General features: G+C 42.8%; 1 protein-coding gene across 2 annotated transcripts in view; it reads left to right on the top strand.

The window, feature by feature from the left end:
- Positions 1-811: 811 nt before the first annotated feature.
- CSNK2A1 (casein kinase 2 alpha 1) overlaps positions 812-13014 on the top strand; it is a 57760-nt gene continuing 45557 nt past the window's right edge. The window contains exon 1 of one of the 2 annotated variants that reach the window (XM_070381522.1): positions 812-955. The gene's annotated coding sequence lies outside the window, so the exon portion shown is untranslated. The remainder of the gene's footprint in view (positions 956-13014) is intronic. The other variant, XM_070381523.1, reaches the window with a different exon arrangement.

Here is a 13014-nt window from a genome sequence, read left to right on the forward strand (position 1 = left end):
GTAGTGTCCAAATTATGCAGGAACTCCGATGTTAAGAGAAGAGCTTGGGCTCTTTTTTGGTGCACAAAGGAAAGTCTTGGGAGATGTTCAACCAAGAGGACGTCATAATCAGTTCTGCACAATAGAAAGTGTCCTACACCTGCCTTGGGGCGGTTGCCCGGTAAAGTGGGGTGGAGAGGCAGATCGAAGAGAGAAAATATTTTATTCTGGCTAGGGCAGCTCTGGCTAGGACTCCTGTAAGAGCAGGAACTGGGTCTAAGTCTCCAGAGGGCTAGTACCGTCACTTCTCGACTCCTGCGCCACCCCACTCCTGGGGTCCAACTTTCGTTCACTTGTCCCGGAACTCGAAGTGTGAGCAGAAAAAAATGTGCTGCTGGAACCCCGAGCCTAGACGAGGGACCAGTGTAGGAGACTTCAACTCCCAAAATGCTTCGCTCTCCAGCTCTGCAGGTCGCGCATGCTTCTTTTCACGAAAGGCGGACCGGCTTGCAGACTGTAGGACTTGCCAACTGGATGAAATGCAGGAAACCTAGGGACCGCCATCTTACCTGAGGTCAAACCAATTGTACACTTAGGGGGAGGTTAGTGTTCTCTCTCTCATCAGCTCGTACAGTACTGCAATAAAGTTCGCTTAATTATTGCAAGTCTCCTTATTATGATTTACGATAAGAATGCCTTCCATTTTGCGCCGCAGTTCAGAACTGAACCCCTGGGGATTCAATGAGACATCCCAGCATGGCCGCACTCTGCGAGACTCCGCTGGGGGAGGAGTCGGAAGCGGTCCCTCCCCGCCTCCCGGTCGGAGGGGGGTTTCCGCTTCCGGCAGCGAAGGCTGCAGCCTCGCTCTGGTCCCTGCGGCTGGCGGCCGAGCCGTGTGTCTCCTCCTCCGCCGCCGCCATATTGTCTGTGTGAGGAGAGGGGAGAGCGGCCGCCGCCGCTGCCGCTTCCACCCCAGGTACCGTGGGAGCTGCCGGGCGAGGTCGTTGTGGGGTGCGGGTGGGCCCAGACGGGGCAGCGGGGCGCGGCCGCCTCTCACGCCTCCAGCAGACTCCGGAGCGGCCCTTCGCCTTCCCCTGCCCCCCACCCTCCCCCCCTCACCATCCGAGGCCCCTGCAGCTCATCGGAGAGGCCTGGGGCCACTCCCCAGGGCGGGGAGGGAAGCTTTGGGGGCAGAGGTTGATGTGAGGATGGGAGCTGGCTCTCGAGTCTAGCTTATGGCTGGGGAGAGGGTTGGACTGGGGCGGGGACTAGGGGGCAACTTGGAGAAGGGGGTCGCCAGAGGGGGAAGGGAGCTTGAGGGGTGGGGCCGCAGTGGGGGATGCTGGGGGAGGGTGTCTAGGGGACTGATGCCCTCAGTGTAGGCTCGGGTGGACCTTCCTGTGGAGCAGAGCTGCTGGAGTGGGGGCCTCCTAAGGTCCCTCTGGGCGAGGCAGGGCTTCCCACCTGCACACTGGGGTGCAAGGTGGAGGCGACCCGGGGCGAGGTCATTGAAGATAAAGGGGAAGGGTACCTAGAAGTGGGGCAGAACGGGTGGAGTTGGAGTTAAGGGTTAGTTGGGAGCTTGGGTGGAAGACGAGAGGTACATAGAATGAAAGATTGGCTGAGTTTACATGTTAGTTTGTGACCTTCTGAAGAGTAGGACTTTTATTTTTGTTTTTCGATTGTGTTTTTGTTTTTGCAGCATTGGAACATTTCTTGCCTTGGCAGGTGAAGGGTGGAGCTTATGTAGTTTGTTTTTGGGAAGCAAAGTCGAGGTCAGGAGAAGTTGCTTCTTGGCTCTTGCTATTGTGAGAAGCAAAGAGTTCTGGCAAGGAGGTGGCAAATTAATTGGGGAGGCCTGATTACCTTTTCAACTGCTAAATTCTATGAGAAGTGGGCGTGCAGAGAGGAAATGGAAAGAAAGCTAGAAAGGGAAGATTTTTCTAAGAGTCGGAAGAGTCCATTCCATCTAAGGAGTGGCAGTACATCTCTGGATTCCCAATTAGAAGTGCCACTGCTGTTTCCCTGTGTGACCTAACTTCTCTAAATCTCTGTTTTTCTGTCTGTAAAATGGGGATGATAATATTTCTTAGAGGATAAGTTTGTGGTGAGTGAATAAGATAATTTGTGTCAGGTGCTTACTACGGTGCCTGGCAGGTCATGAGTGCTCGATAGACCTTACGTGTCGCTTTTCTTAAAGGGCCTACTTGGTATATTTGAGGTTCCTCCAATCTAGGTAAAGTGTGTGGTCAATAATCTGACAGTAGGCAAGGCTTCAGAATATTATATTTGTAGCTGTTGTAGTGTTTTGTTCTAAGTCACTTGGCTTAACTGTCTAGGTGGACCTTGAGCTGAAACACCAGGACCAATGCTAGTTCTCCCTCGTGGTTTTTTAAAAGTTCACCTGCAGTTTTACCTAGACAGGTTTGTCCTTCTGTGACTTTGAAATACTTGACTTTCGTTTGCTGTTGGAGGAGGGGGTGTGCCTTGAAGAATGAAAATATTTCAGGTTTGCTTAGATAAGTTTATCAACTGATTACAAAATTAGGTCACCCCGGGGTAACTTTTTTTAAAAAGCAAAACCCAAATATGTCTAGTTATATCCTTTTATATGGAATACAGTAGAGAAGAGAAGCACACGTTTAAGGGAGAGCAAAGGGTGAGTTTCTACCTAGTGTGTTAATTGCATAACTGTTTAGGGATGAAACAAGTATATTTTTAATCTCTTTTGCTTAGCCAGTCTCTTCCAGGATGAGTCCTTGGTTTTACTGTTGTCTCTGTCTCTGAACATATACCTTTACTTCACACACTGTTGGAGAAAGAAATTTTCTTTGGGAACTGAGTTTAAAGCTTTACTTAGGGTTTGGAGTTGTAGTGGGCAGAATGACCACCACTACCACCCTTAAGATGTCCAAACTCTTAATTCCCGGATCTGTAAATATGTTACATGGCAAAAGGCCTTTGCAGATGCTATTAGGGTTAAACATCTTACAACAGGGAGATTATCCTGGATTTGTGGGTAGGCCCAATCTAATCACATGCGCCCTTAAAAGCAGAGAACTTTCTCCAGCTGGGAGTCAAGAGAGATGGGGCAGAAGGGGAAATCAGAGAGAATTGAATCATGAGAGGGACTCCATTTGCAGTTGCTAGAGGGAGTTACATGGAAAGCATGAGAAGGAATGCAGGGAGCCTCTAGTAACAAAGACCAGCCCCGGCTGATAGCCAAGAAGGAAATGGAGACCACAGTCCTACAACCACAAGGAACTGAAGTTGGCCAACAACCTGAATGAGCTTGAAAGTGGATTCTTCCCAATTTCCAACAAGGATAACACCTTGATTTTGACCATATGAAACCCTGAGCAGAAGACCTAGCCAAGCCCACCTAACTTCTGACCTACAGAAACTATGAGATAATAAATTTCTGTTGGTTTAAGCCACCATGTTTGTGGTTTTGTTACGGCAGCAGTAGAACACTAGTATACATTTTTGTACCAGAAATAGGGTACTTTTACCTAAAAACGTTGGAAGTGGCAGTAGAAGAGGCCAGCAGTGTTTTGAGGAGCGTGAGATAGAAAAGGCCTAGAAACAGATTATTAGAGTAATGACTCAAGTGGAAGTGAGGTATACATTGGAAACTGGAGAAAAGAGGATCTTATTACATAGTGGCAAATGAACTTAGAATTGTGTTCTGAGGTCATGTGGAAAAGAAAACTTACAAGTGATGAACTTGGATGTTTAGCTGAGGAGATTTCCAAGCGAAGTATTGGTTTATTTGTAGATGTAGGTCTAATGGTGAGCTCCTGTGAAATTCACGTGAAGCCCTCTAAGTTCTTGAGCATTTTGTTACTAACAGAATGTCCGCTTGATTGAAAAACATAGAGTAGGAAATTAAAGGGGGGCTCTCAACCACTCCCCTCCCCCAGATTTTTTTTAACTAGTAAGAAGCAGGCTGGTAAAACTAGAGATATGAACGTGTTTCTTTTCTTTTAAAAAAGGGTGACTTAGAGGCTGGAACCAAGAGCCCAAAGAGGTAGAACTGAAGGTTACAGAAGAGATTTCCCTGGGTTTGAAATGTAATGGAGTTTGCCCACATTTTGGAACTGCTTTGGACCGATGGATCCACTTTCCCTTATGTTTTGCCTGCTTTCTTTAATAGTTATATTCCCTGTTTGAACTGGAATGTTTTTGACTATTGCCTTATGCTTGTCTCACCATTACAGATTGGGAGCAGATAACTAGTTGTCTTTTTTGGTGTTTTTTTTAGAAATTGTGCTCCAGGGTGTTGCACTTAATGTTTTATACCCAGAGCTTCATCCATACCTGCTTTACATGGTGAGATTTGGGAGTTTTGAATTGATGAACTTTAGATGAAATTTATGGACTTTGAGTTGATGCTTTAATGAAATGAGACCTTATGATGAATTGGATGGTTTTTGCATTTGGGAGAGGTATGAGTCTTTGGAGGCCATTAGGGTGGACTCTATTCCAAAGATCCTCTGGAATCTGAGTTTGTTACTGTTTTGTGGCAAAAGGGACTTTTCGGATATAACTGTGGTTTAAGAATTCTAACAAAATGGTTATCCTGGATTTTCTGGGTAGGTAGGTCCAATCTGTTCACATGAAAGCAGACAGCTTTGTCCAGCTAGAGTTAGATTTGAAGCATGAGAGGGACTCAACCTGCCATTCCTGGAGGGGGCCACGTAGTAAGCACAAGAAGGAATGCCATCAACACCAGCTGACAACCAGCAAGGAAATAGGGACCTTAGTCCTGTGCTCAAAAGGAACCTCTTTCAGCCAGCAGTCTGAATGAGCTTGAAAGCAGATTCCCTACCCCAGAATTTCCACCAAGGAACATAGCCCTACAGACACCATGATTTTTGGCCTTGCAGGACCCTAAATAGAGAATCCAGCCAACCCTACTTCACTTCTAGTCTATAGAAACTGTGAGATAATAAATTGTGTTGTTTTATGACGCTTACTCCTTGGAAGGAAAGTTATGACAACTTAGCATATTCAAAAGCAGAGACATTACTTTGCCAACAAAGGTCCGTCTAGTCAAGGCTATGGTTTTTCCAGTGGTCATGTATGGATGTGAGAGTTGGACTGTGAAGAAAGCTGAGCAGCGAAGAATTGATGCTTTTGAACTGTGGTGTTGAAGAAGACTCTTCAGAGTCCCTTGGACTGCAATGAGAGCCAACCAGTCTATTCTAAAGGAGATCAGTCCTGGGTGTTCATTGGAAGGACTGATGCTAAAGCTGAAACTCCAATACTTTGGAGTTGACTCATTGGAAAAGACTGATGCTGGGAGGAATTGGGGGCAGGAGGAGAAGGGGACAACAGAGGGTGACATGGCTGGGTGGCATCACCAACTCGATGGACATGAGTTTGAGTGAACTCCGGGAGTTGGTGATGCACAGGGAGGCCTGGGGTGCTGTGATTCATGGGGTCACAAAGAGTTGGACACGACTGAGCGACTGAACTGAACTGATGTTTGTGGTAGTTTGTTGCAGTGACAATAGGAAACTAATTAGGAATTTTGAAAGAAAACTAATTAGAGGGGTTTTGCTTACTTTATTTAAGAATCTTTCAGGGATTATTTTCTGGAGAACAAAGACAGCAGAGATTATTCTGTAAAGTGGAGATTTGGTCCTGGAAGACCTCACAGAATAATGGTGTTAAGTGGAACCTAGGCTTCTTCCTGGAGAAGGCAATGGCACCCCACTCCAGTACTCTTGCCTGGAAAATCCCATGGATGGAGGAGCCTGGTGGGCTACAGTCCATGGGGTCACTAAGAGTTGGACACGACTGAGCGACTTCACTTTCACTTTTCACTTTCCTGCATTGGAGAAGGAAATGGCAACCCACTCCAGTGTTCTTGCCTGGAGAATCCCAGGGACGGGGGAGCCTTGTGGGCTGCTGTCTATGGGGTCGCACAGAGTCGGACACGACTGAGGCAGCTTAGCAGCAGCAGGCTTCTTCCTCGATGTGTAAGCATCTTTACACATCCTTACACACTTCCTAGATGTCATGTGTCATTAGATGAAGTTTGAAGGGGCTAGATGAACAGCTTGGTAAAACATAGATTCTAGAGTTCTAGGCCATTTTGGTAGAATTTCTATAAATTGATGATTCTTCCATGCCTATAATAAGCATCCTGGATAATTCCTTCATCTTTATTAGCTGAATAAAGCATCGAGTTTATTTGACAATCCTTTAAAGACTTTCTGTTTTTTTCGAAGAGCTGAAAATGGGTGATTATTTTTTAGGAATTGATAACCACCTATGTACAGTAATCTGTTCTTTCACACTTCCTACCCCAACCCGAAATTGTTACAAGGTCTTTTCTCCCTGTCATTGCCCCCCCCCTTTTTTTTTGGCTGAGCTGGACTTTTGTTGCTGCATGGACTTTCTCTAGTTGCAATACACAGGCTTTTCATTGAGGTAGCTTCTCCTGTAGCAGAGGACAGGCTCTAGGGCACAGGCTAGGTTGCCCCACAGCATGTGGAAACTTCCTGGACCAGGGATCGAACCCGTGTCCGCTGCATTGGCAGACAGATTCTCAACCATTGGACCACCAGGGAAGTCCAGTCATTGTCACTGGCCACTTGGGGTTAAGAATAAGATTTGGGGACTTGCCTGGTTGTACAGTATATAGGAATATGCCTGCCAGTAAAGGGGACACGGGTTCCATCCCTGGTCTAGATAGATTCCACATGCCACAGAGCAACTAAGTCTATGCACCATGACTGCTGAGCCTGCATGCTGCAACTACTGGAGTGAGTGCGCCTAGATCCTCTGCTCCCCAACGAGAAAAGACCGCAATGAATAGCCTGCTCTCACGTCTACTAGAGGAAGCCCATGCACAGCAGTGAAGACCTGTAGCAGCCATAAATAAGACTTGGGTATGTGTGTATAACTAAATCACCTTGCTGTACACCTGCAACTACTGTAACACCGTAAATCAACTATTAATTTCTAAAAAAGCCAAAACAGTTTAAAAAAAATACGATTTTGGAATCATAATTGCAGAAAAGACTTCTGACTTTTAAGAAAGGCTTTATTGTTGTTTATCCGTATGTTACTGATTAGATACATAAAATGTGGACTCTCAACTTTAGTGAAGGGAACTTCAGAGGATGGAGGAAATAAGACAGTTTCTCTTTGAGTTAGTTACCTGAATAGAAACATGATTACAAAATTAGAGCATTTCAGGATATGAAGGACTTTTGTGATTATCTGTGTGACTTTTAGGTTTAGAGTAAAGGAAATTGGGCCACCTGAAGGTTAAGTGACTAAACCAAGCATCTCAGTCCTTCAGCTGGCCTAGAATCCTGGTCCAGGCAGTGGGGATTTGTGGCTTTAAGAATATATTCTCTGTGTACCTCCATCCTGTCCTTTTTCTATATTTTACCTTACATAGGTTATCTCTCTCTGCCTCATTTTCTTCATGCAGTCATTGTGAGGATTGATTGAGGTAACACATAACACATTTAGCATGGCACCTAACACAGTAAGTGCCCAAAAGATGTTAACTGTTATGTTTATGATAATTGTTTTGACAATTGTTTGACATCTTTTGCATAAATATTACAGTACAATTTGTACAAGTTCAGAAACAATTACGTGATTTGGCATTGGATTAGGTAAGGACTTACTGTTTTAAGTAATGCTTGTGATCCTTAATTTAAAATGAGAATTGGATTTGATCCTTGGTCTGTCACAATTAATTCGTTGGGTGACCTGGACCAAGTTTGTTTCATAAGAATGTTAGTGTCTTCATACACCCAAATTTCTTTGAACTCCTAAAATGGATAATTTAAAATGGTACTGTATCATTTAGTTGTTCCTTAATAGAGATCTAAGCCATCTAGCTTTTCAAAGGAAACAATTCCTCTAGAATTATTAAGAAAAAGGAACTGCTGTCATCGTAACAAATATTTACATTGGGTTATAGGCAATTGGTAGTTTCTCCAAGGCAGAGTTCAGCTGACCTACTTGTTGACCAAACTTTTTCTCCTTCACATTATAGAAATCAAGTATTATCTTTTTAAAAGTTTAAGGTGAGAGAATTAATAGTATCATACTAGGAGTGACTTTTCACTGGTTTCTACAAGCATGTGTCTTTCAGCCTTAGACATAAGAAATGTACTTAGCAACAGTTACTATGGTGGGCAAGCTTTTATTACATTAGTGATGATAGTGTTTTCTTGCATAGAAAGTATGTGTTACCTGAAGTGAGGGTTTTAGGGTTAAATACCGGGGTATACTTAGAATACTGTTTTATAATTTTATATGTGTCATGTCTTAAATGCCTTTATATTGGCCATTTTTTTCTTTTCACACTTTCTGGTCTTGTGGATTTTTTGACAGATTTTTATTAGCTGAAACTTTTTAATCTACTTGGAAAAGTGAACACTTGCAATTTTTTGAAGTTATGACTAATGCCCTAGTGGGCATTTCTCAATTTAGCTACCTCATTAATGTTCTATAGTTTTTAAGAAAGCAACCTTGTTAAAATGAATGGATAAATTATTTTCCTAAAAATTTAATCATGTCATATCAGAAAGTACAAAATAGCCGTTTGACCTTATTGGATTTATAACCGGTGAAACGATGTTAATTCTTTCAACAAGCCGTGAGTGCCTGGTGTATTTCAGGTAGGTGCTGTGCCTACCTGATCTCTAGATGGTCCTTGACCTCAAACTTAAAATTGAGTGTCATTTTGTCGTAACTTGGCAGCTTTCTGCACTTGATCTTAGCCAAAAGGCAGAGAAGCCATAGCAGCAGCTTTCTGGAGTGTTTTCTTATGAAAACTCATATTGGCTTTGTATTTAGGTATAGTTTCTGAAACAGCTGCAGAAATTTGGTGGGCAGTGGATTCAGGATTTCTGATTCTTAATGAAATTCTTTAAGATTACTGGGGCTCAGCCATAAAAAGGAACACATTTGAGTCAGTTCTGATGAGGTGGATAAACCTAGAACCTATTATACAGAGCGAAGTGAGTCAGAAAGAGAAAGATAAGTATCATATTCTAATGCACATATATGGAGTCTAGAAAAATGGTACTGAAGAATTTATTTACAGGGCAGCAGTGGAGAAACAGACATAGAGAATAGACTTCTGGACATGGGGAGAGGGGAGGAGAGGGTGAGATATATGGAAAGAATAATATGGAAACTTAACATTACCATATGTAAAATAGATAGCTAACAGGAGTTTGCTGTATGGCTCAGGAAACTCAAACAGGGTATCTGTGTCAACCTGGAGGGGTGGGATGGGGAGGGAGGTTCAGGAGGGGGAGGGGTATATGTATACCTGTGTCTGATTCATGTTGAGATTTGACAGAAAACAACAAAATTCTGTAAAGAGATTGTCCTTCAATAAAAAAAGAAAAAAAGATTACTGGGGGAACTAAGGGAGGGAGCCAGCAGGAGAGTTGGAAAAAGCTTCAGCTTTGGAATGAGACCAAGTTTGGGTTTAGTGACCAAGTTTACTTAACTGTTAAGCCTGGATTTTGTCATCTCTGCAATTGGGATAGCAACTACCTTGGGCAACTTATTTATTAGCCTTTTGTTCCTTCATCTATAAAATGGGCATCAGTACTTACCTCAGAATATTCTTGTGAGGATTAATAACTAAAGCACCAGCTGGTTATCATAGCCCAGTTGGTAAAGAATCCAGCGTGCAATGCAGGAGACCCTGTTTTGATTCCTGGGTCTGGAAGATCTGCTGAAGAAAGGATGGGCTACCCACTCCAGTATTTTTGGCTTCCCTGTGGCTCAAGCTGGTAAAGAATCTGCCTGCAATGCAGGAGACCTGAGTTCGATCCCTGGGTTGGGAAGATCCCCTGGAGAAGGGAATGGCTACCCACTCCAGTATTCTGCCCTGGAGAATTTAGGTCACAAAGAGTCGGACACAACTGAGCGACTTTCACTTCACAACTGAAAATTAAAGGAGATAATTTATAAAATGCCAGGTACCTTTTCCTTCCCTGTCAGTGACAACTGTGTGTTCATTGCCAGTGCCTATACTCTTGATTCTCATTTTCTGCTGCCAGGAGTCCTTATTTTTCAGTGAGGCCTTTCAACCTGTACTTCCTGTTTCCGACGTGGCCTGTTGGATGGGTGAGGTACTGAATTGCTGCTTAGGGGTGGGTCAGTATGTAACTCATGCCCAGTGTAGATTGCCTCAGTTACTCATCTACAGTGAACACGGTCAGGGTGTTATCCAGTCTTGGTGAATCCAGGGTTCTGTTGCTTCTAGATAGAAAAGTGACTTTCCATCTCAGACTTGGGGAAAGTTCAAAGTTTACTCACCTATGGACTTGTGAACCTGAGATCAGAGATCTTATTCCTGATGGTTCTTTGATCACAGTTTGGGAATTAACTTGTGTATTGTGTGTTGGGCATATGTTTGGAGGAGAACTTTTTCCTGCATTAACATCTTCTCTGTGTCTTGCTCACTCAGGTAATCCACTAACTTGCTTTCTTTGCTCTGTGTTCTTAAATCATACACACACACCTTTAGGCATAGCAGAAACCTGTCTTCATCAGTACTTACAGTCCTCTGTATATTCATGACTCTGTATAGAATGAATACAAATAGCCATCTGCCTTGGGAGTTGTCCCATCTTTTCAAATCTGATTTTTTATACCACTGTGACATTGTGGCCCGTTCAGGTAAGAGAATAACAAAGACTCCAGATTGTCGAAACTCAAATCTCTCACCCCTCACCTTGCCTCCAAATTTAAAGAAATCCATTTCATTTTAATATTACAAATGATAGGTTGTTGTTGAATCAGTGTGAAGAATTGGGGAAATAGTGTTAAATTAGTAAAACTAATTTCCTGTTTAGGCTTTGAAACATATTTGACTTGGGTTCAAATCTGGCCTCAGTTACTTAGTAGTCCTGTGATATTTGACAGGTTATTTATCCTCTGAATCCGTGTTTATTTCTAAAATGGGAATCTACATCTAATACCATGTCTGGCTTATAAGAGACACTCAAATGATAGTTATTACGTACATATATGGGTTATACTTTAGATTACTGTAGGTCACAACAAATCTTTTGGTTCCAGAGGGTGGTGGCAAGTGGAATAGAGTAGCAGATTGTGACTTTATTTCACTGTGTTGCCTGGTAAAAAGACGCAGGTAATAGCTTCTTTGCCCACCATTTATTGTATTTTATATTACTGGAAACAGTATTGTACTTCATGCTTATGTCAAGTGTTTGAGGTAGAACTGTGTTAATTCAGATCAAACTGCTTGGGGATGTTTGATTTAGGTATTATTAAAGTGTGGTTGACTTATAATGTTTCAGATATACAGCAGAATGATTCAGAAATATTTGTATGTGCTAGAGTAGTATAGTGTTAGTCGCTCAGTCATGTCCGATTCTGCGATCTCATGGACTGTAGCCCGCCATATTCCTCTGCCCATTCTCCAGGGATTCTCCAGGCCAGAATACTGGAGTGGGTAGCCTTTCCCTTCCCCAGGAGATCTTCCCAACCCAGGGATCAAACCCAGGTCTCCCACATTGCAGGCAGATTCTTTACCAGCTGAGCCACAGGAAAGCCCAAGAACACTGGCATGGGTAGCCCATCCCTTCTCCAGTGGATCTTTCCGACCAAGGAATCAAACTGAGGTCTCCTGCATTACAGGCAGATACTTTACCAACTGAGCTATCAGGGAAGCCCTTGTTAGGATTATATCAGGTGTTATTGTGAAATTTATATTCCAAATTCAGACCCTTAACAGATCTAAAAAAATTTACAGTTAGCTTTGAACCAGGTAGTTTTCTTGCTTTTCAGTGTGCTCTTGGGATCTTGGAATTTGAGGGTTGGAGTGGGTATGGTGAACTGTCAAGGAGCTAAATTGTTAACTTTTTTACCTCTATATTTTTCCCCAGTTGAAAAAATAAAACACCATTACTATGGCATTAGTTTGACAGATGAGGGAGAATCATTTTAAAATAGAGGAAAGAAGATCGCTTCATTTAATCTTCATTTATTTCCCCCATTGACCTGTTTTCTTTTGGCTTATTCTTTCAAGCCATAGGGTTAGGAGGTTTAGGTTGTGTTTATTGTTTTGGTTTTCTTGTGCCAGTGACCTCCGAATGGATGACCTCCCAGAAGAAATGGTAGTATATTCGTGAACTGCACTTGAAAGCTGCGAAAGATGAATTGTGTATCTCTTAAAGGAGCACTATGAAAATAGTTTTCTCAGCCAACTGCGTGGATTTTGACAATTCAGCTCATGATCTCTTTAGTTAATCAGAATTTTTCAGCCAATGGACTATGTCAGGGAGAGTAACAGATATGCTGAGATTCTGGTCCCCTCAGACTTCAGGCCATTTGGGCAGAGTACAGGGCCTCCAAACCAGTGACCTTAAGTCCAAAAGTCTTGATCATTTATCCATTATTACAAATACTATTTTCTCCTTGTGTTTTGAGTTTTTAAAAGGCTACGTGTAAGCACTAGTTGAGAAAGTTCAGTAATTGAGTGTCTTAACAGTTTTAAGGTTCGAGGGGATGCCGATCTGAAAATAGTCTTGATTTTAAGTTTAGAAAAGACCATTTTAAAGTGTATCTTTCTGATCCTCAAGCAGTTTCCTTTCCACATGTAATTCAGGGGTTATACTTTAAAATGTGGGACCGAACGATTAGAGTTTGGGCACTTGTGAAGAAATTTGAGTTCTTAAATTTGTTTAAGCAATAATGTGAAGCAAAACAAGTTCCCTTGTATAAAATTGGTGTCCTCATCTGACTCTGAATGCCACTGTATCTTTTCTGGGAACTGACACTTTGTTAATCATTCATCAGGCATGGGTCTCCTGCTTTAACATAAATTGAAACCGAGGATACATTGTCTTCCCCTCTTCCTTTCGGAAATAATGGGATATACTTAAAATTTTTAATTGTTTAATATTTATGTAAATTATGAAGTTAGCTCCCCCGCCCCTTTTTGACCATGCTGTGCAGCCTGCAGCCTCTTCCCAACCAGGGATCAAACCTGTACCCTCTGCAGTAGAA

Source organism: Bos mutus, chromosome 13 (genome assembly GCF_027580195.1).
Source record: "Bos mutus isolate GX-2022 chromosome 13, NWIPB_WYAK_1.1, whole genome shotgun sequence".
Classification (NCBI taxonomy): domain Eukaryota; kingdom Metazoa; phylum Chordata; class Mammalia; order Artiodactyla; family Bovidae; genus Bos; species Bos mutus.